General features: G+C 34.4%; 1 long non-coding RNA gene across 3 annotated transcripts in view; it reads left to right on the forward strand.

Annotated features, from left to right (window-relative positions):
• The window catches only part of LOC141580820 (uncharacterized), a 36,440-nt gene extending 23,881 nt beyond the window's left edge, over positions 1–12,559 (forward strand). For 2 of the 3 annotated variants that reach the window (XR_012513170.1, XR_012513169.1), the window contains 2 exons: positions 5,696–5,781; positions 9,294–12,559. This is a non-coding gene — a long non-coding RNA (uncharacterized LOC141580820). The remainder of the gene's footprint in view (positions 1–5,695; positions 5,782–9,293) is intronic. The other variant, XR_012513171.1, reaches the window with a different exon arrangement.
• Positions 12,560–17,357: the final 4,798 nt, after the last annotated feature.

Here is a 17,357-nt window from a genome sequence, read left to right on the forward strand (position 1 = left end):
AAAACAAGCACACTCCACGCAACAACCCATGGTCCGAAATCAGACTTTGGTCATGATTTGAACAATATGAATGGTACAAATGAATGGTTATTAATATATTTCAGAAGTGACTTGGATTGTAGAGGTTCCTTTGATCTGAGAATGTCAAAGATTAATCTTCACAAAGGAATTACTGAACAACTTGGAGAAAGTTGTGTGCAAAGCTATGCTTGTGTTAGGTAGTCGAGTGGGGAGCATCAAACTTAATGCATAATGTGACACGTCAGAGTTATCCAATGAATTATTTGTTTATTTTATTCATTCCACAATTTTAGTACTCTTCTAGGCACATAGTATACATCATCTGCTCTCACTGATATTATTCTAGAGGCATAATATTAATACCAACAATAAACAAGTAAACTAATAACTCAGGCAATTTATGTAACTAAATTAATCTGATTAAATAGTATAATGTTATTTGAAGTATTTTGGAGAATTTTTCCTGGGATTGCGAGAGAAAATTCTTTCTCTGAAAAGATGATAACAAAGGTGAGAGCCAGGAATGTGAAATCTGGAGTGAAGGTAACAATGTACTAGAAAAGGGATGGCTCTAAGGCCTGAATGAGCTCATGATTCTGGAGGAAAGTAATATCAGAAGTACAGGCAGGAGCCAGAACACGCGGATTTGGGTAGACTATGTTAAGTTTTATGGATATTAGTCTAAGCACGTAGATGTGTTTTAAGCAAAAGAGTAGTTGAAACTGATTTATTACAAGTTTATATTTAAATATTTTATTACAGTTGCTTTGTCACGTAGATGACTACAACAACAGATACTAACGGCAGATAAAGAAAATTTTATTCTTTGTTGGGAATAAAAATTGTGACACTGGCAAAGCCATTTCAAGGATATATGAAAAATCCAGGACATAATTTTGACCATTTTGAGGCATAGAATCCTCATCTACATATATACAGTCCAAGAAGAAATCTTCCTGTGAGCCTTAAGAAAGAAATTAAGCTACCAATCAATCTCATGTGAACCTCACATAATTAACATAAACACACTTACATCTATGATAATTCTTAGGAAAATTTAAACTAATAATGTGTTAATAGTACTATTGTGCCAGGTAAAGATTTTGGAAGTAGAAAAAATGATATATTTTGAAATCATACAGTGATTTGCAAAAACTGAAGTTCAGCAGGTGTATATAGTAAGTCTTTCACCAACCTGCTGCAATTTCAATTTGTGTCAATTTTATTCACTTTAAATGTCATACAGTGATATTCATACATCAATATTAAGGATATTAGGATTATTTGAAAAGTTTACTTTTCAAAATAGCAAAAGGAAGTGATTTGTTGTATAAAAAGGTAATTACTCAGTATCTAATCTTCCTGCTTTGGTCCTCTAAGATGATGAGAAAAGTAAAGTCATAGAAAAATAAATAAGTAAATAAAAGTTTCTCCTGCTTCAGGCTCCCGAGTAGCTGGGACTACAGGCACGTGCCACCACGCCCAGCTAATTTTTGTATTTTTAGTAGAGACGGGGTTTCACCATGTTGGTCAGGATGGTCTCGATCTCTTAACCTCGTGATCCACCCGCCTTGGCCTCCCACAGTGCTGGGATTACAGATGTAAGCCACCGCGCCTGGCCCGGTTTTGTGTCTTGCTCTGTATTCCAGGCTGGAGTGCAATGGAGCAATCTTGGCTCACTGCAACCTCTGCCTCCTGTGTTCAAATGATTCTCCTGCCTCAACCTCCCGAGTAGCTGGGATTATAGGTGCATGCCACCAAGGGCATGAATTTCTAAAGTAATTTGTAGACATTTCCTACTCATTGGCTATATTAGTTAGATAGACTGATTTATGCTATGGTAACAAAATAACTCCAAATTTCAGTGGCTCAAAACAAATTTAATTTCCCTCTTATTCTCTATGTAGTTGGCAAGATTTTGATTTTTATAGTCACTTGGGAATCCAGGTGGATGAAGGCTCCATAATTATTTTTCAATCTTTTTTATTGAGAAAACATTCATATAATATGGAATTCAGCATTTTAAACTATACAATTTAGTGGATCTTAGTATATTTGCAATTTTGTGCAATCATTACCACTAATTCCTTCACCCCTAAAAGGTACACTATATCCATTAACAATGACAACCAATTCCCAATTCCCAGTTTCCCCCTTCCCCTGTCAAACAATTCTTTTCTTCCGGTCTCTGTGGATTTGATTATTCTGAACATTTCATATCAACAGAATCATAAAGTAGATAGTCTTTTGTGACTGACTTCTTTAATTTAGTATAATACATTCAAGGTTCCTCTATGTTGTAGTGTGTATCAGTACTTCATTAATTTTGGCCAAATAATATTTAATTGCATGGATATATGACATTTTATTTATTCATTAATTAGTTGGTGGACATTTGGATTGTTTCCACTTTTTGCATATTGGAAATAATGCTGCTACCAGCATTTGTGCACATATTTATGTGCATATATGTTTTTAATTCTCTTGGGTATATATGTAGAGAAAAAGAATAGCTATGACACATAGTAATTCTGGTTAAGTTTTTGATGAATTGCCAAACTCTTTTACACAGCTGCATCATTTTACATTCCCACATGCAATGGTGTTTCCAACTTTACATCCTCACCAACACGTGTTGTTTCTTTCTCTTTTTAAAATGACCATATCCTTGTAGGTATATGGTGGTACCTCACTGTGGCTTTGATTTGCATTTGCCAAATGACTAATGATATAAAGCGTTTTTGTGTTTATTGACTATTTGCCTATCTTCACTGAAGCAAGGCCTATTCAAGTCCTTTGCCAATTTTATAATTGGGCAAAAATAACTCTGTTGTAAGAGTTATTTTTATATTTTGGATATTAGACTGTTATCTGATAGATGACTTATACATATTTTCACTATTTCTATGATTATTTTGCTTTATTGATAGTGTCTTCGGATGCACAAAATTTTTATATTTAGGTAGAAGTCCAATTTATCTATTTTTTTCTTTTGTTGATTCTGCTTTTGGTGTCATACCTAAGAAATATTTGCCAAAACTATAGTCCTGTGGATGTATGCCTATTACTTTAAAAAATTTGTATAATGTTAGGCTTTACATTTAGGTCTATGATTTTTTGAGATAATTTTTGTATATTATGTTAGGTTGTGGTACAAATTTATTCTTTTGCACAAGAGTATCCAGTTTTTCCAACACCATTTGTTGAAAATTTATTTTTCTTCATTGAATACTCTTGGTACCTCTGTAGAAAATTAATTGACTACAGATGAATGGGTTTATTTTTTGAATCTCAATTTTATGCCATTGATTTATATATCTAGCCTTATACCCGCACTACACAGTATTGATTATCTAGCTTTGTAGTAAGTTTCAGAATATGGAAGTGTGAGTCTTCCAACTATTCTTATTTTTCAAGATTGTCTTAGCTATCTAACATCACCTGAATTTTACTAGAAATTTTTATATCACCTGTCCCTTTCTGCAAAGAAAGGCACTTGAAATTTTGAGAAAGATTGCATTGAATCTGTATATCATTTGGGGACTTCTGCCATCTTAGTAAGTCTTGCAATTTACTAACAAAGGGCATCTTTCCATATGTTTTATACATTTCCGTGTACAGATCTTGCACTTATTTGGTTGGAGTTTTTATTAAGTACATTTTTTTTTCCTTTTGATGCTATTATAAGTGTGATTGGGCTGGGTGCTATGTCTCATACTTGTAATGCCAGCATTTTGGGAGGCCAAGGCAGGAGGATTGCTTGAGACAAGGAATTCAAGACCAACTTGGATTCTACCAGAAGTTAAAATTTATCCTTTTGTGGTGATGCGCACCTGTAGTCTCAGCTATTTAGGAGGTTGAAGTGGGAGGATTATTTGAGCCCAGAGGTTCTTTGAGTGTGTTGCTTCATTGCCTTCTAGCCTCTGATGATAATTTTTTTTTTTTTTTTGAGACTCAGTCTCCTGAGTCGCTGGGATTACAGGCATGCACCACCATACCTGGCTAATTTTTGTATTTTTAGTAGAGACAGGATTTTTCCATGTTGGTCAGGCTGATCTTGAACTCCTGACTTCAGGTGATCCACCAGCCCACCTTGTTCTCTCAGAGTGCTGGGATTACAGATTTGAGCCACCATGCCTGGCTGAAATCAATTCTTGATCTTATTGATAATCCTTTGTATGTGTTGAGTCACCTTTCTTATCATTCATGCTGCTCTTAAGATTCTTTCTTTCTTCTTGTCTTTAAGAGTTTGATTATGATGTGAGACTCTTTTTCAATATATCCCATTTGGGATATATTGGACTTCTTGGATGTGTAAATTAATGTTTTTCATCCGTCATTTTATTTAAGTACTCTGTCCCTTTTATTTCCTCTCTGGGACTCACATCATGTATAAGTTGTTATACCTGGTGATGTCCCACAAGTATCTTAACCTCTTTTCATATTTTAAAAAATTATTTTTTTTTCTGTTTTTCTGAATGGATAATTTCAATTGACCTATCTTCAAGTTCACTGATTTATTCTCCTGCTGGCTTTGATCTGCTATTGAGCACCTGTAAACAATTTTTCATTTCAATCTTTGTAATTTTTAACTCTAGAATCTTTTTACGTATTACGTATACACACACACACACACGTATGTATATGTATATATATATTACATCTCTTTTATATTCTTTACTTGGTGAAATGTCATTCTTATACTTTTATTAAATTCTTAAACATGGTTTCCTTTGGATCGTTGAAAATATTTAAAATAGCTCATTTAAAGTCTTTGTCTAGTAAATCCAATACGTGGGCTTTTTTGAGAGACAGTTTCTATTGATTGCTTTTTTCCCGTCTATGAGCCATAGTTTTCTGTTTCTTTGCATGTCTTTTAATTTTTTGTCGTTGTTGTTAAAACTAAACATTTATTAGTATAATCATGTTACGTGGTAACTCTGGGGATAAGATATCTTGCCCTTTCTCCCCATGCCAGGGTTTTTCTAAATTGCTAGAGCACCCTTACACTGTATATAGATTATTCTTAGGTAGAACCTAATCATTTTTCCCAAACTCTCATAGCATCTCATAACATAGAAGTGCTCTGTACAAAAGAATAAATTATTTCTAGTTATCACTTTACTTTTAAAGGTAGCTTAGTGGTTTTATGGCTTTAAGAAACTACTTTCTGAAGGTATTCAACCTTTACAATAATAATTTTGTCAAAAGGGAGGAAGGTAATATTTATATGAAATAATTTATTAGTATTCTATGTAAAATATGCCATGGTTAAGTAAACATTCCTAAGTAAAGGTTGTAATTTTGATTCAATTCAGAGGACACCTAGTTGAGGTTTAGAAACAGGGGATGTGACATGGTGGACTGAGTTTTAAGATAGATGGAGAAAGTGTTCTCAGCTCTGGCATTGTTAGAGTAGTTTGGGATTTTGGCCTCTTTGAGTCAATTTTCTTATTTGTATAATGAACACAGATAATTTCTAACAATCTAAAATTTGAATCTACAAACCCCTAAATTATCCAGAGTGCTGATTATTTGCCAAATTATGCCTAACAATTTCTTTCTAATAGAGTATATTTCTCAGTTTGCAGTGGAGCTTGTTCAATACATGATCATGTCTCAAATTTTACAGCTATTAAAATAGAGTTCTCACATCTCTGTTGTTTCCTTTCAGGCCTATATTTCTAACTCTGAAGATCAATGAAAACTACCATTTCCTGCTTTCCTCTAAACATCATATTTATTGTGCCCCCTTTTCATGTACGTGGCATGTCTTGTTCTTGCTCGCTGTGATGATTCAGCATTGAGGGAAGAGATAGCTCTTAAGTGATAAGAGGGTTAAATGATCAACCTAGTAGTTATCAGGGATACTGACAAGCCTTTTGTACAATAGAGATCTTCAAAGGGGGCAAAGCAGCAAGATCTGTGAAGCTGATATCTGGAGCTCTAGCAAGACCCTGTCCAACCCCCATCACTACCATCCTGCATCCTCTTTATTCTGTCCCCATACCCTGTGAAGATAGTGTGACAAGAGGTTATTTGAGGGGAAGGATAAAAGTGAAGATGGTGCCTGCTCTAATTTTTCTGTCAAATGCCACTACAGACAGGAAAACACATTCTCTAATGTCTATACCTCCATTCCAGCAGGTTATATCTTTACTTCTCCACTGCCCCCACCTCCCCAGCCCCGTTCTCTGCTGGCAGGCCCTGGTGAATGAGAAGAGTAAAACATAGGTACTGCCTGTAAAAGAGTAGAGTGATTGAGTAGAGGGATTTTAGTTGAGTCTTCCTTTCACTCCATTGTCATAGCACATAATTGTAAGACTTTCTTCGTCAACAAGCCATGTGCAAGTGGGTAAATCTCCAAATTCTAAAGATTTACAAAAGATCAAGTTCCCCATTAATTTTAATTTACTTTAATTTTTTTTTTCCTTTCTTAATTTACTAATGGAAAAAATAACATTTTCTGTAAGGAAAATAATTCACAAGAACATTAGTTCTGCAGAGAAGCCAGTCATCATTTTCATGATCTCTTCGATGTATGTTCTTTCCGCTAACGCTTACAGTTCAATATTTTGCTGTCACAAGGAAGCATAAATAACCCCGATGATGAATCTATCAAGAACATTTCAAGAGTAAAAGACTAAAACCTATTTAATTTAGCAAACCTGCCTGGGTGCCGTGCAAGCCCTGAGCATAAAGTTAATGTTACTCAAAATCTGTACTTCCTTAATAGTTATTGTATAGATGATGGTTTTATTTATTTATTTAAGAACTCCTGTCTTCACAAATAAAGTAAAAAACCAATGGCAACTGAGGATACTTCACAATCAATTATGCAAACATTCTTAGTAAAGCTTTTATGACAGTTTCTGTGCTGCAGGATGCCATGCCCCAGTCCAACTGCCACTGCAGCATGGCTGCAGCATGCACAGAAGTGATATCTTTAATATTCAACGTAATGAAAAGGGGTACGCTACATATATTAAAGTAGGGCCACTTAACACATATTCAGTATATTTTTCAGACTAAGCTACTCTTGCAGATAAAATGAACTTAATAAGTAACATTATATTTTAGTTTTTATGGAAAACTTTAGGGACCAATGGTTTCCAAAGCATCTATACAAATTCTTGAGGTATTAACCTTGATACTGAGGTGTGTGGATGTATGCATGTCATAATACTTGGGAAGGTTTATGAAAATGTGTATGAAGAGAGCACAGACTATGATCCGCAATGGTACTAAATGAAAAGTTGCTTTGTTGCATAACAGGTAGGAACTCTTGCATGCTAATAATGATTGCAAAGGCTTAGTGTGAGCAGCACTTAATGCACAGAAAAAAGTTAATCCTGTACACAGGAATGAAAGTTCTTCCATAGTTTGATGCCGTGTACACAATGGTCATTAACTAAATATTGTGGTTGCCTAAAATATAGTGAAAAATATGAGGAAAAGCGACAGGATTTAAAAAAAAAATCTGTTTAGTCCCTAACAAACAAACAAACAAAAATCTTGATCATTCTTGCTATGCCAGGCTTTATAATAATTCTTTCATACATTTTAAAGATAGAAACACTTTTTTAAAAATCTGTATTTAAGAGACAAGCAAAGGAAAGCAACCAGGCAAAGTTCCCAGAGAAGGAATGTGCAAAGCCGTTTGAGAAAAAGTATAGCATTTAGAAAAGCCTGAGAGAAAGGGGGAGGCAAGGGGAAGAATATGTTTCAACAACAATGGAGTCCTGCAAGTGTCTATTTACACAAAGGTCAAATAAGAGAAAGACTAAAACTTATCCATGTGCAGCACTGATGACAGCAATTTTGGTCCAGTAATGAAAGTGGCAGGAGAGAGGGGAAAGGACTTGGCACAGGTATCTGCTGGATATCAGCAAGTGAAAGGAGTTGATTCTTGATGACTTTTATTTTTCCTACTGAACGGGAGTAGAGGGATTGGGGTTAGGGTAAATGGTTTGAAGAGAGGGGACTGGCTTTGAAACATTTGTTGAGAAGAATGGGTGAGAGAGCTGACCAGAACAATCAAAGAACTTTCAGGCAGCCCTGTGGACCTGATTGGGATTGCAGACCATGACCACAGAGGGTCATAAATGCTTTACTGGGGCTCCAGGAACTGCTGTGAATTTTCCTAGTTAAACTCTTAAGTTTCTCTTGAAGATAAGGACTATATCTTGCTTAGCCTGCTGACCTCAGCCAAAAACATAATACCTGAACTCTAATTAATGATCTACAACTATTTACTATATGAGGAAATGTGCATCTATGTGATAGGATGGCAGCAGAAATTATTGATTTTTATTCGCAGGTATCAGCAGATAAATAAACTTCCTTGTTTTCTGATTTTGCCAACTGTATCCCCAAACTCTCACACTGTAGTTTTCCCTTCTGCTATCCCTTTCTTTGTGGCCCAATATTTATTCTGTCACATGATAGCAATCACAGAATGCTAATTATCCACCAAATTAACAATTGCAAAATTTTTACAGTGAAGATTTTTGGTATTATAGTTGTATTAAGTGAAATATCCAAAAACTCTATATTCTATCACATCAGTGTAATATTTCTTAATGGTAAACGATTAGAAATTCAGTTTCAATTTGTGAAATCAATATCTTTAATACTAAATAAATGGTATCGGAACTTTATATTAAATATCTTATGCTGACCAAATGGTGAAATTCTAAGTAGAGTTGATTGACAGCTAAAACTTGAATTAAAACTCTTAACTAATTATGTTAAAGAAAACAAATGGTTAAGAATGTTATATCTTTCATTCTTTCTGTTTCCTTAGTACTTAGTGACAACTTTTTTTCTCACGTGTGGTTAGAAGCAAGCAATGATACTTATAAAAAGTAGAAGAAAAAGTAAGAGTTTGTCGGTAAACTAATATGAAGGGATGAATCTGGATACATGATGGCCAATCTCAGTCAAGCCAGAAAACAGCTAGGACCAGGCATATTTCACATCAATTCAGAATAATCTTTGTGCTTTTCCATTAATGTCAGCTATATTAACGAATAGAACAGACTGGTACTCAGGAACATCATATAGATGATACCTTTCAAAAGGAGACCATATGGGATGTATGAGAATGTCAAGCCTTCATCCTAAATTGTGCAGACACTAGTCTTCACTTAAAAAGTATGCCAGAAAAAAATTGCCTGATCACAGTCATGTTTTAAGATCTTTAATGCTTGTCTATGATTAGGAGTAAAATAGCTTTAAAAACTTTTTTTTTTTTTTTTTTTTTTTTTTAGAAATTCTGCCTTTTCTGTGAAGATCAGCCTCTTCCTAAGCTGCATCGACTTCAAATATTCTGCTGGCAGTGTCTGTACAAGAGGCTGCTAGGCTTCAGTCTGCCACAGGCCCTAGGATTCTACAGGGTCTAGAATCCTATGGTGTATGTCTATTCATTTCAAATGGTTTTCAAAAATAGAAAAATGTGAGAGGATGAATGCTTAATATTAAATGAAAGGGATCTTGTGCTACAAAGCATACATTCTACCTCTGTTGTACAGAATCATAATTTTGGGGTTGAAATTTATATTCTTAATGTAATTTTAAAGTGGAACATAGCTTTTAAAACAGTAAAACAATAAAGGTGGCCATGCATAGCTTACAGATAGCACTGTGCTGATAATGCCTGCACGGAAGGTGTCAGAGTTCTCCATGAACAGGTTACTTTAAAAACCAGTCAAGATACCAAGATAAGTATTAAAACACTTGAACCGCACTCTGAAAAAAAAAATAAGGAGCAAGTGAGAAAGAGAGAGAGAAATAGAGAGAGAGAGAACTGTGAGTTTTGCATCAACACTCATGTAATACTGACATTTAAATTCTCATTTTGTTTCTGCCTGGGTACTCCAGGCACTCTATGATATTAATTATATCTTACACCTCCAGAATATAATTAAGAATACGTGAAATTCTCATTTATATTATTTTAAGTTTGCACATATTCTTATACATCTTTAGAGCTTGAATAATACTAACGTAAAAATAAAAGAGTCAAACAAAAATCTCATTATGAATTACAGTGATGAAAATGGAAAATGTACTTGCTAGTACCCTGTACCCATTTAATAGAATTTGGTGTTTATAACTATAGTCACCATGTTTTTTATTTTCTAACCACAGGATAGAAGGCCTTAAATGGATTTTTATTTTCAAAAGAGGTATCTTTCAAATCAAAGAGAGTCAGAGAATGCAAATGAAAATTGCAGTAACTGATTATCCAGAAGAATGCTTGCCTTAAAGGTGAGAGGTGGTTTTGGAAATCGATTACATAAAATTTTACCATTCCTTACCTGGACAATATTTTACAGTGAATTAATTTCCAATTTAAGTTATTAAGTGTATGACAAATCTGAATATGCATTGTGTATTTCCTCTCATATTTTAAATATTGTATCCAATTACACAAAGAGGCAGATGTAGAATACCTTTATTTTAGGATCAATTATGCCATATTAATCAATAAAAATGACGTTGCACCTTATTATAATTATTAATAAAACTGTTTCTTCAATGGAAAAATTCTGTCATTTTCCTCAAAGGCTCAGAATTTTCCTTACTAAAATATGTCAAGGCTCATTCAGGGAACAACAGCAAAGACGAAGGAGAAATAGTTCATCCTGTAACTTTCACCATTCCCTCCTGCCATAACCCTCCCCTCTTGATGCCAAAGCAAAAACACCAAAAAGTTATTTGAACTTGCCAGACAGACTTTGCTGTGATTAATTGTCTCACTAGTGTATGTTCCACACTTCATTTTATGATTAAGATTTCTGACTCAAGAAATTGTCAGCAAAAGACAATCTATCAAAGTTTAAATATCAGCAGTAAAACAGTGCAAGAGATATTGTGTGACTACTTAGAACTGAAAGTATTTTACTGAAAAAGGTTTGTTTTCTTTGGCAGCCTTCCATGACCTCCTACTGTTGACAAAACCAGCAGCCTGTCCTGTTTGAAGTGTAACTGCACCGCAGCAGCCGCGGCTTCAGAGCACTTACAGGATTTCTCTCTAAATTAATATTTTCATCGAACACACTCACAATATACCTTATATAATCTTTAAATGATAGGAAAACGCTAGAAGGAGGTTCTACAAGTCAGTGGTTGAAGTCATGCCAGAGATTTACGAATCTCTCAAGTCGACATTTCTGACTGACCTACAGCACACCAGGGCTGCTATTTCCTTTTCCTGATTCATGATAAGTGCAGCTGCTTCCAAATAAGCCTCCCGAGCGTATTCATGCTCAGTCTAGGTCCTTATGGCAAATATGCACATCTCTACTATCACTTTTAATGTTCAGCTGTGATGACATGGCCTAGGAAATCAGGTTACGACCCTTTGAGTGTATTTTCACTATTGTGTGGGCACCCCAAAGTCCAAGTTACCTCTGGTTCTAATGAAAGGTGCTGCTTTCTACTATATTTTACTCATAAAGAATAGCAAAATTGTTTTTCCCTTACGACATGGGTTTGAAGGTCCTGGCCTGTGATTGTGATGCTTTCCGTTTTTCTGATGTCAGCACCATGGCTAATTAACAAAATTACATAAAGATTGATATGAAGGTAAATATTAAAGGCGCAAAAGGGAAGGGAGAGCAAATTATTTAAAATGTCAGAAAAGCCAAGACATTCATCTTCCCTGCTGCAGTTTGTTTTTCATTACTAAAATGTACATTGTTTTCCGCTTAGAAAAGTTATTAGTGGCAACGCAGTCTGCATGAAGCTTTGTCTCTTCCGAAATGAAGTCTTTGTTTAGACATCGGTGATGAGGGTTTTGTGCCATTGTCTAATCTGTCAGATTAGATGAGCAAGTGTGTTTAGGGGTGCAAAGATGTGCAGCCACACCTGCTGTGCAAAGCTGTGAATTCACAACTCTTCTGACTATTAAAATGTGTTATGCTGGGAGCTCTTTTGTTGTGACGGAACTGTTGGTGGTTGCGTGTTTGAAGTGGCGCAAGTGTCAGGCCTTATCACCATCATAATAATCACTCCAAAAATAACCTCATATTTTGACCATTTAATGATAATGTGCAGCAAATTAAAGGGTAAGCACCTAATAGGTTTGAGAGCATTAAATTGATTTTACACTCAAATTTTCCTAAGCAAAAAAACAAGTCTATTAATGGAATAATAGTCATGGTCCAGAAAAACTGTGGCCATTTAAGAGAGTTTGAAAATCATACAGGAAGCAAACAAAAAATGCACACCAAAATATGAACCCAATATTGTGACAATAAAGTTACCATTAGGGGAATGATATTAACTTCAGTGATCTTTAAAGAATGCTAATTATCATTTCTTCATTTGTTGATGGTGTTTTTAATACGAATGTACCATGATATTTTATTCTTCCGACTAAATGCTGAATTATGCTTAAATAGAGATAATGGATAATGCTTCTGCTTATCCCTGATTAATCAGCCCAGTTTGTTAAGGTTTCTATCATTTTAATTTGCTGAAGTTTAGCAACTTTTAATAATCTTAAAAACCAAAGAAAGCGAGATATGAACTGCCTCATTTATTAACTTAACTGTGCAGTTTCTTAAATGTGCTTTTCTACCTAATTTTTATTTTTGATATTTTTTTGTGTGTAGAGTATTGATGTTCTTAAAAGATTTGTTGAATGTCTAATAAATCTATAGGAATTTCATCCTATAAGGACTCAAATTCCTGTAGGTTAGTAGAGTGTTTCCTATAGAATGGGAAATTATTTTTTTCAATATTTAAAATAAAGAAAAAGAAAAGAAAAGAATGCTAAACCAAAGAGCCTCTGTTGTCACTTTTATAACACTAAGCAGCTTGTGGCAGGTTTAATAGACCCTAATCTAGAGAGGCCTTTTTCGGGACCTTAGACCTGTATGGCCTCATTAATTCAAATGGTACGTGACAGTTCAGAGGTATCCTAAACCAGCCATTACCTGCATAAACAGGTTCTGATGTCAGTGTGGCACGTACATTGTCTTCAGATCAGAATTCCTCAGACTTGATAGTTATGATTAGAGAAAACCTCGAAAATACAAGAATTTTTATTCTGTAAGTACTAATGAAATCTGATCACAAGTTACAGCCAATTCTCTTCCGGAATGGATTTTTAAATATTTTTAATATTATCCTATGAGGAAATATTGCAAACTTAACACAAGAAAGATATTGGTTTGAAATATTAAAAGCTATTGGCATCCTTTAACTCTCCAAAAATTGTCATTTTACCAAGACTCAGTCATACAATTAGGTTGTTCTCAGTTGACAATCATCACGATGCTGAGCCCCAGATTTAATATTGTGTAACATCTGGATTGTCCTGCCAACGTAGCAGGGTGACAGCTTCACACATTCCTTGAAAAGAGGTGTCCACACACTGACAGTTACTCATCATTCAGAAAAGAAAAAAAAAAATAAAATGGAAAAAAGATGTTCTTCCTGACTCTTAATTTAGGCTAATCTATGTAAAATGCATTATCTAATAGCAACCAGCTATTAGATAATGCCAGAACAGTTTTCTGGCACAATAGCAAATTGTAGCTGTCTGAATTATAGCAAAAAATATTTACCTGTGACAGAAAAGGCAAAAAGTTTTTCTTAAAGGCCAAACTTCATGCAAAAAAAAAAAAAAATTAAGAATAATTAAAGATTTGGTTTAATTTAATTAATGTTTCACTTATCTTAAATTACTTCTCTTTTTTACCCTTCTATAAATGCCTTATGAAGACATTAAATCCAAAAATGTTAAATCTGTAAACCTAGCATTTTAATTAAATCAGTGTCAAATTAATTTTTAGTCATCATTTGTCGAATAAAAGTCTACTTGATAGGAGGATTGTTGAGCTTAAACATTTATGAAAAAATCATAAATATTTCCTTTTAAGATATGCTAAAATTTTCTCCAAATCATTGATATTCAATTTTTCACTCATTCTTTTTGACAACATTGATTTTTCAATGTTTTATATTTTCCTCAGAACTCTATGCTCTTGTTTTCAGACCCAATTTTGATCTGGATAGTCAAAATATTGATGCTTTCTAAAACTTTCCTACACAGAAAACATTTAAGGAAAGACAGCTATACAAAGACTGATTTTCATATCCTGAAATTAATGAAAGTCACTGTATGCAATAGGTCCTTAGGAGAGAAAATACATTATTTTATGGATGACATTAAAACAATGTTATGCAGACTTCTTTGGCTCTGCAGTATATCCAGTCCAGCTAAAAAGATTCAATAGTCTGACTTACATTTTTACGTGCTGGATTAGTCTTTATATTTGTTTTGATAGAAAAGCAGGCAACAGCCTATTTCATGGACAATAAATTCAAGATAGTAATCATGAGATAGTATTGCCTCAGCTAAGTGTGCTCAGATTGGAGGGTCACATATTTGACCTCGATCTAGTATGGTCCTTAATGAATCTATATACTTGATTAGAATCACTGTCTTTTTATGGCCCAAAATAGCGTTGCATGGAAAACTAGCTTATTTTAAGTAGAGTTGGGAGAATCACTTTGCTTCCATAACATCTCTAAAACTTTTCCAAGGACTATTAAGTACCTGCTCTAAAATTTCCACCTTCCAGAAAGCTGTCCTTCTTGCCAATTCTGGTTTTGTTTTACGATCTTCATTGCATAGGCAAGACATGCCTCTCTGTCACCTTTGAAAAATTCTGATTTCTTAAATAACCAGCAGAATTAGTGAGATGTTGTATTAAAGTGCCAGTCTAGCAACTATTTCAGAATTTTTCAAAACGTCCTTGCCTATCCCACTTTACAGAAAAGAATAGAAGAATTGATGTTCGCATATTATATTGAGCTTTGGATAAATAACAGTAAAAAATCAGTGGTGAGGATTAGAACTCAGAGCCATCCTGTCTTTTATTTTTGTTTCTTTCATTCATTTATTTTTGTATACATCAGCTTCAAAATAATTGGGATTTTTATGGGTTCAAGTCGCAGATATCACCATGAATGTTCCCTTTTGCATGCAATATGCCTTCTTTATTATGCAATGGGCTTTTACAGTCTCTCTGCTTTCATGGTGTAACTCTCTCTTTATCTGTGCAGAAAACTCCATCTATCTGTCTCTCTGCTTCTCCGGCTACATCGCTCACTCTTAATTCAAGGAAGTGATTTCTTACTTCTTGTCACTCTCTCTCTTTCTCCCACTTACTCTCAATCTATCAGAATTCGTTTTTTGTTTCTGTGACTATTCTGGCCTCATGTATCTCTCTCACCCATTCCTCTTTGAGAAATATGACCAAGAGTTTTCTTTCCTTTTTTTTTTTTATTTTTTCTTTAAATGCATCTCTAGGAAACTCTCCTTTTCCCTCGTTATCTTTTCTGCACCTTTTATGACTTGGAAAGCAAATAAAATTAGACAGTAAAAATACCAATTTTATAGCACTATGTATACTCCTGAAGAAATAAGTATGAGATGGGGTTCCAAAAGTATTAAATGGTAGGCTTCTGTGCTATTTAACTCAATAAATACAGTGAGGGTTTTAAATTCAGGTTATTTACAGACAAAACAAAGAGCTTCCAGGTGTGAGGTACTGTATCTAAAACCACAAATTAGAATACAAATAGGCTGGTTCTTTATATTTCCAGCTATGTTTCCTATTGCTGGACTCAGGTGTCAACCTACAAAGACAAAAAGTATTGGAATTTTTAGTTTCTTAGTGTACCAGTTCATAAACCTAGAATGCTTTCATATTGCTACTCCTCCATATCTAAAATGGGTTGTTTAGATATTTTATATGATTTTGAGTGGATGTATTTATTTCTAAATTATAGTGCCAGAATAGTTAAGTCATTTTAATAATAATAGGAGTTTCAAGTGGAATTTAAAAGCTAAATGAGGATATTTTAAAGCATCACTGTTTTGCTAAGCAGTTTACAGTGAATATAGTATAGGTCAATCAGTTTATCTTAAGTTTTAAAGGCAATGTAAAGCACAACTTAAACAGAGATTAGTCCGTTTACTCTAGAACTTCTTTCTTACTGGGGCTACAAATAAGAAAAATTTTAAATTATGTATCTCCCAAATGAACATTTCAGAAATGATCATTTGAACAGATATTTTAATTCCATATAATTCCAGTTTTGAATGGGAACTGTTAAGTAACTTTGCCAGGGACAGTTTTCCTTTAAAAAAGCCAAAATCTATTGGCATAGAGATGTCCAAATATTCATGAAAATTAAAAAAAAAAAAACAACAAAGAAACAAAAATTTAGGAGAAAAACAATCCTCATAATTTAAATGAAATTGAGGTCTCTGCAGGAAACCCTACCATCTCTGTAATGTAATTTGTATTAATTTTTTTCTTCAGTGAAATAGTAACTCATGCACATTTCCAATAATTACTAAGGGAGAAACCCTGAATGACAGAAATGTAATTCAAAAGGAAATACCTTGATTTGCCTTTGCTCCATGTAACTGTCACATGAGTGGGCCATAAGCTATGTTGGAGGCAACCTCCTTGGCTTATTGTAAGTGAGCTCACATTTCCATAGTCCATTTTTACCTACCCAAATAAATAGACTGAAATATTTAAAATGATGGTAAAGCTCAGTTTTCTTCCACCTTTTCTTGGCAATAATTCCATAGTTCAGTATCCTGTGCATTTTTGCTTGAAGAGGATGAAGCATTATTCTTTGTGAGTGATATTAATCTATTTTGCTAACTTTGCAGGGATACATTAACCAGGCCAAACTCTGAACACGTTTTTTTTTTTTTTCTTACCATAGAAAAGACAGCCAGATAGCTCATTCAAATATATTAATGAATAATAACTTCTTCCTTTAAATGAACTAATATCTATTTTAATGAAGCTTGGTTTATAGTGATTTGCTGCCTGAAGGGCTCTTCTTTCTGCCTAATTATGTGCACAGCTTTCAGACAACAAGGAGTGTCTTTAACATTAGATAAGAACCTGGGCTTTTATCTCAATCAATAGTCTTTAGCCTTTGAACTCGTGTCACTGGAAGACCAGTCCGTCACGTTCAGTTCTACCTGACCTCTTTTTCTTCTTGATGCATGCTGCCATTTACAAAAGAAACACACACATACATACACACACACACACACACACACACATGCACACACACACTCAAACACACCCACGCACACACCTAAGGTACAAGCAGGCAAAGTGTTTAGATTATTTGGGTGCCCGTGTGTGTATGTGCATACACGCAAGCATGCTTGGACAGGATCCTTTATAGCTGTAAAGATGTGTGACTGTAATGATGATGTTAAAATTTTCTTGTTTCCTTTCACTGGGCTTTGTGTATCTCAAAGGAGCCCCATATGGTGC

Source organism: Saimiri boliviensis, chromosome 1 (genome assembly GCF_048565385.1).
Source record: "Saimiri boliviensis isolate mSaiBol1 chromosome 1, mSaiBol1.pri, whole genome shotgun sequence".
Classification (NCBI taxonomy): domain Eukaryota; kingdom Metazoa; phylum Chordata; class Mammalia; order Primates; family Cebidae; genus Saimiri; species Saimiri boliviensis.